A 17,602-nucleotide genomic window follows, 5' to 3' on the forward strand; every position below is an offset into this window, starting at 1 on the left:
GGACCACATGAACCTTGGATGATATTCACTGTCTGTGCATTAACACCTTGAGGGAATGCACCAAGCAGGAGCTGAGGGATGTCGCCCTCCCGCAAGGTAAGCATTGCCCAGAGTCTTCAATCCCTCCTGCATCCCAACCCCCAAACCCTGAGCCGCCCCCCCGCAAACTCCTCCTGCTGAAGGAGGGAAGGGTGGTGGCCGCTGCAGAAGTCATGGAGATCACGGAAAGTAATGGAATCCATGACTTCTTGGGGAGGGGGGCAGCCCGGGGGAGCACCACGGTTGCTCAAGGGGGGTGAGAGTCGCTACGGGTGCTTAACTATGCCTTAAAGTTAAGGGTTAATTTGGACAAGCAAGGCTTTTGGAGGGGACGTCAAACAGCTGCATACTTGCTGTTGCTATTCAAAATTAAAAAAATAAAACAAAACAAAAAAAGTTAATAGCAACCTTGGTTTTAAGTGCCCTCTAACATATTTTTGTTGTAATTAAAAATGTTTTAAATAATAGTTTATAAAAATTTAAAAAATTGGTCACCCATAAAGGTTACTATGCTAACCCACTAAAAGTCACTATACATTATGTATTTTGTTCACGTTAGCTATAAAAAAAATTAGATAAAAAAAAATTTGCTTTGGAGCAGTCCAAGGGAACTTTTTTTCAGGCAAGGAGCTGACATCTAAACTCCCCATCAGCTGGACAGAAAGAAGGCCCCTAATAGCCCAGATGGTGATCACTTGAAACCATCTTCAAATGTAGTTATCTATATTTGGAATGTCCTAAGCCAATTGTGTGTGTGTGCGTGCGCGCACACACTTAATCTAATAAATAGTAGTTTTTTAAAAAAGCACACTGGCTTGTATCAATCATTTATCAGCTGGATGAGCTGTGCCCCCATTGATTTATTCCTGACACTGCCTTAAAAAACAAAACAGTTAAGTTACCACTATTTCGGGTTCTGAGAAACCCCAGGTAACAGTGGCTCATGGAGCCTCCTTCAGCCAATACCCATGACAGATACTGTTCTCCTGAAGAGGGGCCCTTCATTGAGCAATATGGATTTTGCTATTATATCCTTTTTTCTTTTGCTTTGCCACAGAGCATTTTACAAAACAGTCTACACTTACTTATTTCACTAACTCTCCTTCCCCTTGTTACTCCACCTCCTTACAGATACATTTACTTTCCACAACATTAAAAAAAGTTGATTGTCTCACATCCGTTCGCTCCATATTTGCTTCAGCATCTGGACCTGAACACCGCACATCTGTTGCTAACACATATAAACTGCAGACTGACACACCTGCAGCTGCTTCCAGTTGGATGGGGGCTCAGCTTGTTCATTTACACAAGGCAGATTGTGATAGTGAGGTTCATTATTTTTCCACCAGGGATGGGTGGCTGTCACTTTGCTAATCTGATTGGGACTGAATGGGAGGTTTGAGAAATGGCAGAAGGCTCCATTTGTGTCCCCAACTGTCCCAGGCACAGAAAGAGAGAGAGAGGGACTGATTTGTTGTACATTTCTGCTCTAAAAGTCACAGGTAGGTTTGCTTGTGTTAACAAAAAGAATGTGATTACATGATATTCTGCCTCCAGAACAAGCTACAGATCCTGCATGATAAAAGGAAATGGATGTGTTCTGGGAGGTGGCCAGGGACTCTGTTTTCTTCATGTGTAGTGTCATTCATTGGTTACCAGTCTGAGTCCTGACATATGTATTCAGGAAAGGTAGGTGGCTGTGCGCAGAGACCTACCTGTACACACACACACACACAAATTATTCCATGTTTTCCTAGGGAAGACTCTTTGTAGCTTGTTTATAATAAAGAAAAGGCGGCTTGAGAAATCACGATGTTTCTCTATCATATTTTTCCACCTACCTGGCATAATGTCACAAAGAAAAGGTTATCAGCTGCATGCTGTAGGGGCTTTTACAGCTGGCCCAATGATTGTGGCATGATTTAGAAATAACAGACTTGCATGTGAAAGGGAAGGAGTGTTGATCAGCTTCCACTGTACCTGACTTTCAACCCTCTTTTAAAATGAGTGACAAATCAGTTAGGGACAAAAACACCTTGTCTAAGAATTTCCTCATTTTGTAAGCTACACCCACATGGGGTAGGTCTTGCTATCTCAATTTCACATTTGGGGAAACTGAGGCAGAGTGGTTACATGATTTACCAAAGCAACAAAAAGAGATTTTGTGTCAGAACCTGTACCAGAATTCTGGAGTAGTCCTCTGTCCCAAGCCAGGTTCTTAGTAGGCAAGATATGAGCTTTGATAAATCAATGCCATTATGGCTCTGAGCTCTACTGTTGCTTTCCTAATTTTGCTGGTATAGAACATCTGGATTTAGCTTCAATGAAAACCTTAGATCAAATATCATGTGATTGACTCATGTAGTATGAGCTAGTATTCCTGGCCACATGACACTGCCCCTTCCTATTCTCTGACCTCTTCTGGTGCTAAGGGATGGATCCTGACCAAGAAAACAGAGACAACAGTTCAGTCTTGGGTGCGCTTGTTTTTCTGATTCCAACTTTGTCAATGATGAATCAGTGGACACTTGTGAAGAAGCCAGGATGGGTAGGAACTGCTGAGAGAGATTTACAGATTCAGTGTAGTGCCCTTCCATATTATGATAAAAGGTGTCAGAAGCAGCAAAATTTGGTCCATGTTTTCAAGCTGAATAGTTAAAGAGGGATAATCACAATGAGTTACACATTTAGCAGACACTGTGCATTTTACTCGAAGGGAATCTACCAATTCAGAGATAGAAACCCTACTTTCAAACTGGTGCTACCATCAACACAACATCTGCCTTCATCTGTCAAAGATTTACTTTCAAACAGTCACGGTTGATCCAACCATTTAATCCAACCAGTTTTACATAATTTGAGATTGATCTGGGGTGTTCAATAAGCGTTTTCAAACCCATCTTCATATTATGGAGAGACTGATTTAAAGATAAGCCCACTGCCAGACACATCATAAGAGATCACCTCATTTACAAATGACCATATCTAAAATCAAAGTTTGTGCACTGGAGCAATGGCTCTCTACCTTTCCAGACTATTATACCCCATTCAGGAGTCTGGTTTGTCTTGTGTACCCCAAGTTTTACCTGACTTAAAAACTACTTGCTTACAAAATCAGACATAAAAATACACAAATGTCACAGCACACGGTTACTGAAAAAATGCTTACTTTCTCATTTTTATTATATAATTATAAAATAAATCAATTGGTATATAAATATTGTACTTACATTTCAGTGTGCAGCATATAGAGCAGTATAAACAAGTCATTGTCCGTATGAAATTGTAGTTTGTACTGACTTCACTAGTGCTTTTTATGTAGCCTGTTGTAAAACTAAGCAAATATCTAGATGAGTTGATGTACCCCCTGAACAACATATCCCCGGTTGAAAACCATTGCACTGGAGGATACTCCTGCCCATAGCAATTCTATCATTTATATCTTTATACCACATTTCAACAATCTGATGAACACACCCATTGTTTTTATAAACAAATTAATTCCTATAAATTTTCCTGGGAATATCAGTGTAAAGATATGCTATTTATACTCCTAATCTCAAATCATTGGTATTTTAGAAGCTAGAAAATGACTAATATCTCTAAACCAATAATAATTCTTACTGTAATTTTCCTATATGCTACATCTACTCTCTGCAGTTACTTAATTGGCCCTTACACTTATCCAAATTTCAGCAAACATGATGGAAAAGTCTCACAGTCAAATAAACTGAAAGCCTTACTGGATTCTGCAATGTAGTTCTTAGTACATCAGTTATTCTTTGCAAAAATTTAGAAAAGTAAAAAGCAGCCATTAGAAATGAACGAACATGTAAATATGCAATGGGCATATACCTAAATCCCTCTCATCCTCCCAAAACCCATATATTATATATATAGGGCATTAGAAGCTGGATAATTTCACAATGAAAGTCAACTGATCTTCTAAAACATATATTCTATATAGGAGCAACACCACAATAGATACAAACATAGTAGTGACCACCATTTGAATAGACAGTATAGTAGAAGCTCATTGAAAGACAATTACCATCAGTCATCTCAGATACCACGATTATTTCCTAGTCTGGGTATATGGAAACATAGCAATATCTTAGTGAATGTAGATTCACTAATGATAATCAACATAACCCTAGCTGGTCCAGTAACTAACCACCTATCAGTGGAAAGAAAAAAATCCCCTACTTAATACACCCAACCAGGCACAGTGCTTCTGGTGCTTCTAGCTCATTTGCTCAAACCTTAGTCTATTTTTGCAAGTTAAGATTCATTTTATAGCATATTTTGAAGGCCAAAATCTAGCTTAATTTGAGTGGTTAGTGAGCTATGCAGAGGAAACCTGACTACTGTATTTCTTGAAGCATTGCATTAAAAGTATTGAAGTAGCACTGAAGGGCAAAGTATGGCAGACAATGCAGGGTAATCATTTGAGTTGATGGCATGATTGAAGTCCATAAACATGAAATCCAGGGCTGCTGCCTCCAAGTTTTTATGTTGTATTCATACATACACAAGAGAAAATATTTTCCCAAACACATTTGCATGACCCTTTCGTATACTGCCTCTAAGTTATTCATCTCAATGTAGTATGCAAGCCATTTTCAAGTACATATCACAATGCTAGAGTGCAATGAATAATTTCTGAAGTTAAAATGAATCGAGCAGAGACTACATTTCAAGTGAGATTCAAATCTAATTTTCCTAGATACTCACACAATGGTTACAGTGTTGTCACAGAGCATTATTTGCCTTGTAATTAAAAATTAGCAAGGTTCTTTTTCTTTCACATTGTTATAAACACTGATAAGATACTGGTTTCCAGTCTCCAAAATATATATCTATCTAAAATATGAGCTACAAACTGTATTGAAAGGACACCCTTACATCTTTTGACCACCACTCAATGTCATCAATAATCTCTTTGTATCTCAAATGGAAATATAGAGCTAGATTTTTCAAAATTAGGTATGTGCAGTTATACTATTGATCATTAATATTAATGTTGTTACTCTGGGGTTAAACTGCTATAAATCAGAGCAGAATTTGGCACACAATACAAATTCCCAAAGTGATATCTCCTAATAGCCGGTACTTTGCCATGGCCAATGCCATTTTGACATTGCTCCTTAATCTGGAGATGTAATATGCAGAAGTGGTACCCCTTATAATGAAGACTTTGTCTTAGCCAAATCCCCCTGTGATGGGTTTGGTCACAGAGACCCCCTTGGGACTGTCATCTGACGTGCTGAAACTACCTCTGAGCCCGTTTTTGCTGTCAGCTTGGGACTCCAGAACCTGGTCTTGTTGAGCCAGACATGCAAGCCTGCTGCAACACAGACCCAGAGTCTGAACCATGTCTCCAAAACTTCAGGCTTTAACTGAAAGCCACTCAGCAGATATTCCTCTCTCCAGCACCCAGACACCCAGCTCCCAGTGGGATCCAAACCCCAAATAAATCCATTTTATTCTGTATAAAGCTTATAGAGGGTAAACTCATACATTTTCCGCACTCTATAACATGGATAAAGAGATATGCACGGCTGTTTGCTCCCCCGGGTATTAATCACTTACTCTGGGTTCAATAATAAACAAAAGTGATATTAAGAATAAAAAGTAGGATTTAAGTGGTTCCAAGTAATAACAGACAGAACAAAGTAAGTCACCAAGTAACATAAAGCAGAAACACACACGTCTAAGCCTAATACATTAAGAAACTGAATACAGGTAAATCTCACCTTCAGAGATGTTTCAATAAGCTTCTTTCACAGACTAGACACCTTCTTAGTCTGGGCCCAATCTTTTCCCTGGTACAGTTCTTGTTAGTTCCAGTAGGCATCTTAGGTGAAAAGCAGGGAATTCCACATGACTGGGACCCTCTTTGTTCTGTTCCACCCCGTTTAATAGCTTTGGCACAAGGCGGAAATCCTTTGTCTCTCTCTGGGTTTCCACCCCTCCTTCTAAATGGAAAAGCACCAGGTTAAAGATGGATTCCAGTTCAGGTGACATAATCACATGTCCTGTGAGACTTCATTGCCCACTCGCTGGCACACACATATACAAGAAGTCTTACAAGTAAACAGAGCCATTTACAACCAAATGTCCTGGACAATGGGAGCCATCAAGATTCCAAACGACTATTAATGGCTCACACTTTGCATAATTACAGTAGGACCTCAGAGTTATATTTCATATTCCTAGTTTCAGATACAAAAATGATACATTCATACAAATAGGATGACCACAGTCAGTAGATTATAAGCTTTGGAATGATACCATACAAGAGACCTTTTGCATAAAGCATATTCCAGTTACATCATATCCACACTTATAAACATATTTTTATCAAAATATGAAGCGCAACCTCACACCCCCACCCCAAAAATATTACCCTTGTGTGGTGTGTCCATTCAAGGAAAATGATGATGGGTTAACACCATCTGAGATTAAGGACCAAGCCATCTGCTGGTACATGGGAAATGTTCTCTCTGGAGTTCATGTTATCTGTTATCAAGAGATAACACAGGCAATGCTTTACTGAGAGGACAACAAGATGATAGTAAAACTAGCTGGCATAGAATTAAAGTCTATGCAAAATTGAAGTACTTTGATTCAGTATAGAGCAACGATGGGAATGGGAATGCACATGTTAGGAGCTTCATGAAGAACGGTTGGTGTAAATGGAGGGAGTTGATATGAATTCTCTGCAATAGAAATATGCCAAATAAACTAAAGAGCAAAATGTACAAGATATCATGAGGCCAGCCATGGCATATGGGTCAGAATGCTGGTCAATGAGGAAAAGAAAACAACGACATCACACTGCTGAAAGGAGATTGCTCAGATGGATGCTGAGTAAGATGAGAGCTAATAGGCTACATGATGAAATGGTATGAACCCTGAGACAGATAACCTCCATCACGGAAAAGCTGAGGGAGTATCGATCAAAATGGCTGGGTCATGTGAGACAATGAGATGTGCGATATTTTGACAAGATCTAGTGAGGTCACAGGACAAAGAGCACAAGAAAGACCTAAAAAAGGTGGTTAAAGACACTGAAGAAGGATATGAGGAAGGTTGGGGGGTCATCTTGAAAGACTCGCTCAACAAAAACACTTGAAGATGAAGAACAAGAGCCACCGACCCCAATTGATGGGACAAAGCAAAGAAGAAAAATTCTTCAGGGAAAGAAATAAAACAAAAATCAAATCAAGATGAAAGTAGAAGCAGAAAGTCAGTTGGTTAAGTACACTCCTCAGGCAAATCAATATCAAACAGCCTGCTAGACATAATGCCAATTCTACCTTTGAACCCCATACATATTTCCCTGTGAGCAAAACTCCCCCCTCTGATCTTTACTGTGAATCTCTGTTAAATATTCTGCACTTGTTCCAGGCATTCACTCCCTGGTGAAGGTTATAGTCTGATCAGAAGATTTTCAAAACTTCAAATCTCTTGTCCATTTCATATATGTCCAACATATATGTATTTTCACTGAGATGGAATTATTGTATCTTCTGGTGAGCTGAGAGCTCATCCCACAATGCTGACAAATGTTATCTCATTGTTTCCTCATACTCTCCTCTACGTATCCATCTTGTCTCATCTTATATTCATGTAATATGGTTCTTGGGGCAGGGACCATCATTTTGTTTTGTTTTTACAATGCCAAGTACGTTGGGGTCTTGGGTCCATGACACGTCTCCTAGACACCAGAGTAATACAAATAAAAAATACTACTGCATCTGTGGGAGACAAAAATTTAAAGAACATTTAGGCAAAAAAAGAAAATTTAAAAAAAAAGGAAAAAGTCTTGGAGCCTGATTCTGCTATGCCCTGTACCTTACACAATCATTTACACCTGCACAAAGAGTGAGTGTGAAATATTGCTATTGTGATCGAATAGAGCTTCACATCCACATTGCACTGGTGTAATTGATTACACAAGGGGCAGAATAATGAAAAAAGTCACTATTTTTCCCATCTGTCTTCAATTTATGCAGACTCCTTGGCCACCCCACAGTATGGTTGTGACAAGAGACGGCAAGAAACTGGTCATCTGGGGTGTAGATAACAGGAACAGTCTGACCAAATGTTTCATACACATGTTTTAGCCAAGTTACACTCTTCCAAAGAGCTTTTATCAGCAAATAGCAATTTTAAACTTAGAATTAACCATGTACTCATGTGCCAGATTCTGGAATGGCTTGAAAAGTCTCAGTCCCAGGCCAGTAAGGTTCAGGAACATCACGGAGGTAATATTTTGGGATGCTGAAAATCTTTAGCTTCAAAAACAAGCAATCATGCTGTTTGGAGTCAGCTTTGAATTGGGAGCCAGCTCCCAATTCTATGGGACAGTTATATTTGGTATAAAAATGCTTGTTCTGTATAACTTATGTGAGTTCCCCAACTAGTATAAGCATTTTTATACCAATATAACTGTATCTACACTAGGGATTTTACCATCATAGCAATGTCAGGAAAAAAAAGTGCATTCCTAACCAACATAGCTATACCAGCCAAACTTTCTGGTATAAACTTGCCCTGCAAGGGAAAGGAAGTATCTAAAGGGAGTTAAGATTTTAGAGTGATGGAGGAAGAAGAAAATGGCTTTACCCAGAATGAAAAGCTGAAGTACCTTTACTGCCCCAAATTGCAGCAGTCCTTCCTGCAGGGACAAATGCAGTGAAGGGAAACACAAGCTTGGATGGATCGGGGTATTGCACTGTTTGGACAAGTTACCACACTTCTCCCAAACCTACCAAAGATATTTTGATTTTTAAAAATTTTCTTCTGTCCTGTTGATCCTTGTGATACTCCAGTACAATAAACTATACTGGATTTCATTTCCCCCTACTAACAGGGCCAGAATTGATTAACTGCACTTCTTGTAATGTGTGTGCCACCCCACACTGGAACCCATACCGGGCATCATTAAACAATTACAACCCATACTTGGTGGGGGACCATATTCTGAAACCCGCTCTTCTGAACCCCCTCTTCTGGCTTTCAAACAACCCCCCAACCTTTTAAAGCTCATCAGACCAACTCAAGATGGAGCTGGCCCTGCCAGAACAAATGCAGAACCTGTCGACATATCTCCACTACTGTGATAATCAACACCCCCCACAACATACTTTGAGATCATGAGTCCTAAACGTATATATTGCAACATGTGATGTGCCCATCCAATACACTAATGCCCAACAACAACTATGTGGGTGAAATCAGACAATCACTATGCTCTTGAATGAACTCACACAGAAAAATGATGAGAGATAAGAACACCCTATCACCTGTGGGTGAACACTTTTCACAAAGTGATCACTCTAATACCTGATCTATCGGTCCTCATCCTCCAAGGAAACCTGCACAACACTTTCAAAAGATGAGCATGGGAGCATAAATTCATAACTTGGCTAGATACTAAAAATCATGGACTGAATAAAGACACTGGATTTATATTTTATTAAAACAAGCTATAATCCGCTAACGCTACCACACATACACTGTTTCCCCCCTCCTGTCCCCTCTATGACTGAAGAAGCATTAGTTAGCCACTCCACCTTGAATAGTCCCTTGAAACGTGTGCTAACTATACAAAACAATCTATTGCACCTTGTATTTAGCTGTGTCACTCTGAGTACATTTCCCAGACCAGAAGAAGAGCTCTGTGTAAGCTCGAAAGCTTGTCTCTCTCAGCAACAGAAGTTGGTCCAATAAGAGAGATTCTCTCATCCATCTTGTCTCTCTAACATCCTGGTACCAACATGGCTATAACACTACATACATCTTGTGATGCTGCATTCTCAAATTCTGCCTGTCTGCTCATCCTAATGGAATAGCAGTCAATCAGTCACTGAAAGCCTTAAAAGACATAGTTCATTTGAAGAAAACACAGAGCCTGATCCAAAGGAGTGCTGCTGAGCACTTCTGGTGAGGTCAATAATAGATGAGGGTGTTCAGAGGCTCCAGAGGCTTTCAGGCACCTTGTAGTATTAGGGCCCAGAGTTACCAGCACTTGCATTTTTGGCATCATCATGAAAATAAAGTGAAATCTCAATTATCCAATCCTTGTTTATCTGAAAACAATCCTACTCTGAAATTCCCACAGCATCTCCAATGCTGCATTTATGGGAACTCCTTTCACATCCCACCATTATGTTTGGATAACTGAGGGTTCAGTGAACACTGAGCCTTTAAATTTGTCTTCAGCATTTTTATTGTAATCGGGCTAGGTAGCAATCACACAATATGGGAGTTTGGCTACCAAAAATATGAGGATACCAATGGATTTAATATGACCTTCTCCCATGAGAACTCTTCTTGTCTGAGATGGCCTCAGCCACTGACTGAACCAGGTGTCTCATGTTTGAAAGTCTGCAAAAGACCTGTCATCCCACTGTTTGTTATTCCTGTTCCATTACTAAAAGCACATTTAAAATGAGTGGTTCTGCCCTATTTCATGGGTGCTTCATAGGCCCATAATCAAAGAGAACATCTAAAAAGCTAATCTCTTATTGATTCATTCATTAGAAGAAAAAAAACACATTAATACAAACAAGATCTTTCTTGTTTCTCGCTTTCTCACGTAGCATGTTTTCACGGCTTCCCCCCATCTACCCCCTGCAAATATGGTCTTAAATTATCCTCTGTGATAAAATTTCCTTACCTCTCATTTATATTCTAGAGATCTCTCTCAATTTCTTAACAGTTTCTGAACACAATCTCATTAAAACCCACAATTATTAAACACCTGTTTCTAAGAGTTTAACATGACTTGCTAAGATCATAAAGATCAATTACTGTTACCAAACAAACACTTTCCCATCTATTTTATACAACTTGATAGAGTCCCATTTCCCAAAGCAAAAATGAATCTGTTAATTTTTAAATATAGCTGCTATTTAGTTCATATTTGTACATCACTGTGAGATTCTCAGTTGAATAATAATAATCCTCTAGCTGTTTCCTTCTACTGAGAATTCAATGTTCTTAAGGAGTTTCTGTACCTGATGGCAGCATCTGCATCATGTTTTTCTATGCACAGAGATCAGCCATTCACGCTCACTCAGAACAACCTTTACTTTACATTAAGGGAACACCACAAAAAGGTGCACAAAGACGGGCTCCAGGAGAGCACACAGTGTATGAGGCTTAACAGCAGGCTGCTTCTGAATACAAAATGGTAGCTACCTCTGCAACAGAAGAGGGACTTCACTCAATTTAAAGGTGAAATACATGGAAAACAAGCCTTTGCAGATATGTGCAGCACAAAACATTCTGGTACAGTGCCAGTAAATCACATTGCCACATGAGACACACCAGGATATAGACTTCTTCATTCTTGCGTTCCAAGCAGAGACTAGGCTTATCATAAAAGTGACATATTTCACTTCCAGAAGGGAGAGTGCTAACTGTGCTGTTTTTAAAGCAACATTATTAGCTGATCTACGGACAGCATCAGTTCTGAACGAAACAAATTAGACCCTCTCTCATTTCAAACATTGTAGATTCATGTGTCATTTTTAAGCGTCAGACAGCAAAATCCAGAAGAATATTCAAGAATGGGGGAGTGGTGCTTTAAGTTCACCTTCTCCAATACTGCAGAATGCCATTTATTACAGACCACTTCAAAGCAGGTAATTAAATATAGAACACAGTTTTCAATGCTGTGTGCATAAAATTAAGCTGCTAACGCCATAGTAAGCATCCTAAATAAAATTAGGCTGATCTTCAGAGGTGCTGAACACCTGAAGCTCCCCTAAAAGCAAACACATGCTTGCATACAAGAAACATGAAAACATACCCTTCACTTAGCCATTGTGTCTGTAAATTCCCCAGATTGAAGAGATTTTTGGGCCAAAGTTCTGCCCTGGGTACTTCATTGGAAAAATGATACGTATGCATTCTGAGAGAGAGAGAGAGAGAACAATGACTTCTTAAACTTACTTTTCTAAAGGCAATATAATAAATATTTGGCCTCCCCAACATTTGAATATTTAGAGTGCATCATAAGAACGGCCATACTGGGTCAGACCAAAGGTCCATCTAGCCCAGTATCCAGTCTTCCAACAGTGGCCAATGCCAGGTGCCCCAGAGGGAATGCACAGAACAGGTAATCATCAAGTGATCCATCCCCTGTCGCTCATTCCCAGCTTCTGGCAAACAGAGGCTAGGACACCATCCCTGCCCATCCTGGCTAATTGCCATTGATGGACCCTATCCTCCATGAACTTATCTAGTTCTTTTTTGAACCACGTTCAAATCCTGCCCTCGGGGCACTGGAAGTCAAAAATACATATGCATTCTTTATATTAGGTATGAAGTATAAAGGGACTGCTGGGACTAAAAAGGGTTAATTAGTTGGGTAATCATTATGGAGCAATGTAATGCAGATCAATTTTATTAATGTCAGCAAATCTGCTGGTTCTGTGCCCAAAAGGCAGTGCCAATTTAGATAAGCTCTTATTAATTATTAGCATCCACATATAGTTGATGGGCATTTTATTCCTACAAAGGGAGGTCTCCTTGGTTTGTTGTCCATATTTGTTGATAACCTTTTTTTGCATTAAAGGTTATCTATGACTGTTTCCCATCCCATTCATCTTCATCAGAATGCCAACCCCGTACGCAGATCACATCATAAAACTCAGCGGCTTCTTCCTGGGTCATAGAGAATCCCGAAAGTTTCTTGGAATAAAGAAGAGTATTTGTACAGAACTTTTACAATAAAAGCCAAACTGCTTCAGAATTCTGTGGGTGAAGAAAAATCCTCTCTACTAGAAAAAGACTAAAACTCAAAGAACCTGAAAGTGCTACAGGTAGATTAAGGCCCGGTCCAAAGTCCACTGAACACAGTGGAGACACTGTGGACATCAGTAGGTTTTATATCAGGCACATTGTTCTGAATTCATATTGCCCTTATTATTATTGTGTTTGTTTCCAGTAGCCTCTACAACATGCTAAGCGCTATATAGATAAAAAGCACACATGCTCCCTGCCTTGGAAAGCTCGTAATCTAAAAGGGGGGGGGGGTAAACAATATACAAAGAGAGCAGTCAAGGTGGTGTAAACACAATGCTTGGTAACACAACAGGGTTTGGTTCAGTCTTTGATAAGATGAGTAGACCAGCCCCGCACTACGTCATCTTTATTTGGGCAGGTTTTGTAAGCGGGTGTTCAGATTAATAATTCTTTGCACTTCCAAGGACACCTTCCCATGAGGAGCACACATCATGATGATGTCAATAAATTTAGCCTTACAAAACCCATCTGCAGTAAACATGCTTATTTTTTATTCCCCATTTTACAGATGGGTAAACTGAGGCACAGAGTAATTCTGTGACTTGCCCAAGGTGACAGAAAATCCAAGGCAAACTCAGAAATGCAACTTAATCCTTTTAGATTTCTTTTTCCTAAGCATGGTTCTGTAAATTTTTGTGTGGACCAGACAGTCAATAAAACATGTTATGCAGGTATCCTCCTGTTCGGTCATTTTCTTTAAAACACTGTTTGTGTCTTGAGCACTTTGTACAGCATTTACCAATGTCACCCCTTGTGCTAAATTTTCTTGGGTTAGGCACAGACACGCAAAGAATAACCTGTGGCAATAATGACTGTTTAATAAGCTTTCCAAACAGGTCAGCACAGAGGTCCCAGAGCTTGCAGTTTGTAGCCTCTGAAGTCCAAGTCACGGTGCCACTGACTTGGTGTGCCTATGACACATCCCTCACAATTTTCAAAAAGCTTCTCCCTAAGGCAATGATTAAGGACAGCATACTCAGCAATGTGTACAATAGACCACATGACTTTTTTACACTCACGACATGGCACAGGGTCAGTTAGTTCTATGCCAAGGGTCCTCCTTAAATCCATATAGCCATCCTCCTTGGCATCCTCATCAGCGATTTGTACCGGCATTGAGCAAAAACAAAATGGGCCCGATTCATCTTCACAGTCTGATGCAACGCTGTCTGGGTCCTCTAGAAAGGCATTGTTGAGCTGCTGAGAGATTTTAAGAAAACAAACAACCATAAGCCCATGCCTGTTGTTTTAGATTTACACATCCCCGGCTCAGTTCCTATCCCATTACACCCTATCCTTGACTGTCACTTCTTAATTGTTCATTTACCCGAGCAATGTCTTCTCCATTCACCTTGTCCACCAGTGATTCCCATAAGCTGCAATCACCTTCCTCCTCCAGGGGGGTGGACGACGAGAAGCCATCATGCTAGTCGGTCTCCTCACAAGCACTTAAGTCTCTGGTTCTGGCATAACCATCAACGGCTGGGCAAAAGGGCTCCCCTCGGCCCCTCCCTCATCGTCCTGGGAACTGTCGCTGATGTAGCACTTTTTTTTGAAGGTGGTCAAAGGCCCTCAGAGCTAAAACAAATTCTGATGTTCTCACGGTGGTGGTGGTGAAGGAGTCCATGTTTCCTCTCAGCGTTTCCATGGTTTCTGAAACACATGTTCTTGAAATGAGATGGCTTCTTCTGCATGGTGCTGGGACTTACAGAGGTGGTGCTGGCAGCCAGCCAATTATTGAGCTACAGAGATTGGGGGGTTCCTGCCTAGACTTGCATGCTACACCTATTCTGATTGGTACACGTTTCCCTTCTGGGACAACTTAAGGGGGCTGAAACTCACTCCAATGAGTAGAGGACAGTGGTGGGAGTGCTTAGAGGGGTCACATCACCCTCTTTTATGTGCATCACCCCACTCCAGAATCTGCTCAGTTTGGTCAAATCTGCTCTTGGGGATGTGCTCTGGTGCTGAAACCGTCTCAATTGATAGAGCATGATGGGAGGAGTTCTTAGAGGGATCACATGTCACCCCTTGCTTTCAGTCATGTGTCCATTTTGACCCCGGAAGTAATACCCCAGGGGGTGGGTGTTAGTGTGACAGATGGGTGGGGCTCGATAGTCGGGGCAGGGCCAATGTTTGATTGATAGTAGGCCCCTCATACTACTCATTATGTTCTTTCCTATTTGATATTAAGGAAATTACATTCCATCTAAAAAGATAATCAGTAAAATGGTCACAATTTTTAAACCAAGAATGCAAAGTACATGTTAAATATAGACACTTCCCTTACCAAACAAACCCCATGTCCAGAACCATCTTCTTTTTCCCCTCAAAGCACCAGCAAATCTGGTGGTTCTGAAAAGTGTCAGACTGAGACTCTTCTAGATCAATGTCAACAGAACAGCTACAGTAAGGAAAATGTGCCTTCTCAACTCTAACCTAAAGGAACCTCTTCAGGTTCAGTTTCCATGCACATTCAATCCTTAGTCTTCATGCAGGCACAGATACCACGGGCCCCATATTGCTGCCAGTTGTGAGAGTGCCTTTGGCAATAGGGACACCAGTCCAGTAAGCACATGGATCTTTCAGAAGTGTCATTCTGATCTCTATGAATTAGGTGTGTGAATACAGAAAACTTTTATACAGAAACAAGAACTCTCCTAGTAAACCCATGGTGTGACCTGTGTTGGACACTGTTTGTATCTACATAAATAGAGAAGAGATGTTATGATTCTGGTTTCTGAGCACTGCACCTCTAACTATAAGGAGCCTTCCTTCCTGTGTGAAGCAGGAAAGCAGAGAGTCAATTTACAAAGCCAGTTACACACACTGTTCCCTTTTGCTTTCTCTTGAACACTTATGTTTCTTCCTGGTCTTCCTAAATCTGAAAACTGACAAAATTCCTACTTTCTTCTTTGTGCAGGGAAAACATAACCAATACTGCACTCAGTCCGGGTGAGAACTACGATTTACAGCATAAAAACATGCGTCTAAAAAAGCATTCCTTAGGTAGCCCAATAATCTAATAGTAAGGCCAAGTGCCGTCATGCAAGGAAGTTGGTATTCAAATCCAGATCATGGCCTTTTGCGGAAGCAGTATTTCAAGTACCAGTTCTGCCGCATGCCACTTCCATGGTAGCCATTAATTTTGGTATGTAACAGAGTTCTAAGAGACATCTGGATCTTAATCTCAGCTAAGGATGTTGCTGCCATTCATGCAGGAAGAAGTGAGAGCACTCAAGGCTTCAGAGTCTCCATTAGGTGGGAGGAAACCATGGTAGGATGGGGAAGGATTTAAAGTAGAGATGGCCCAAGAAGCAAAATTCAGATATTTCTACATTTCAAATAACAAAATTTGGGGTTTTGAAATATGGGGTGGGACAAAACGGGATCGGGGCCTTTTCAAAAGTGTGGATCCAATTTTGGATGCCAGAGTTTGGGAAGCTGGATCCAGGTTTAGATTTCAAATTTCCCCTCCCTTTCAATTTCTATCACACCATTGGCCATGCCATCCTTTCATCTCCTCCATTGGATGTTCCTAAATCTTTCTTCCAAATCTCAGCCTAATTACACCCACCGTTTCCCTAATAATAACATAGGGATGTAGTCCTTTTATAGGACATTATTCACAGGAAGAACACCTACACGACAAGATTCTTTAAGAATAATCCATAGTGCCTTTTATTCCAGGCTAGCATTTGTTCATGTCTATCATCTATTTCCTCCAGACTATTCCCAGAAGAGCTGCAAAAGTCTCAGAAGAAGCTTTGCAAACATTCTGCTTGGAAACTTCTGCTGATACTGCACACATGTAAAAGGAATTTTTCGCTCTTTACCCTTCCTATTTATATTGCTATGGACATCTGCCGTCCTTTGTTGCCTAATGGGCCTGCTCTGCCCCTGCTGCTTATTCCTCTCTCAGAGTCATAATTAATATCTGCATAGTGCACCACAATCACTGTCATATACAGTGGTCTGAACAATATGGACTATATGGAACAATAGAGGGAGACAATCCCCAAAGCCACAAAGATATTGTTTTCATGTTAATATTTTTAGTAGTAACAAATGGGGGGGAAGCAAAACAGACTATAGTATGTGGTAGATCAACAGAATTTTTTCTATTGAAAATACAGTAATGTGTACAAGAATTTTCTTCTATAAATATTTTTCATAGTTTTGTGGAGCTGTCAAGTCTTTATTATGAAGTTTTCTGAGCTCATCTAGAGTGCCTCAATTTCTATATGGTTAAATAATGGATGATTTGTATTTAGTATATATTGTCTGTATCTGATGATGTAGAATCATAGAATCATAGAATCATAGAATATCAGGGTTGGAAGGGACCCCAGAAGGTCATCTAGTCCAACCCCCTGCTCAAAGCAGGACCAAGTCCCAGTTAAATCATCCCAGCCAGGGCTTTGTCAAGCCTGACCTTAAAAACCTCTAAGGAAGGAGATTCTACCACCTCCCTAGGTAACGCATTCCAGTGTTTCACCACCCTCTTAGTGAAAAAGTTTTTCCTAATATCCAATCTAAACCTCCCCCATTGCAACTTGAGACCATTACTCCTCGTTCTGTCATCTGCTACCATTGAGAACAGTCTAGAGCCATCCTCTTTGAAACCCCCTTTCAGGTAGTTGAAAGCAGCTATCAAATCCCCCCTCATGCTTCTCTTCTGCAGACTAAACAATCCCAGCTCCCTCAGCCTCTCCTCATAAGTCATGTGCTCTAGACC

Source organism: Dermochelys coriacea, chromosome 5 (assembly GCF_009764565.3).
Source record: "Dermochelys coriacea isolate rDerCor1 chromosome 5, rDerCor1.pri.v4, whole genome shotgun sequence".
Taxonomy (NCBI): Eukaryota; Metazoa; Chordata; order Testudines; family Dermochelyidae; genus Dermochelys; species Dermochelys coriacea.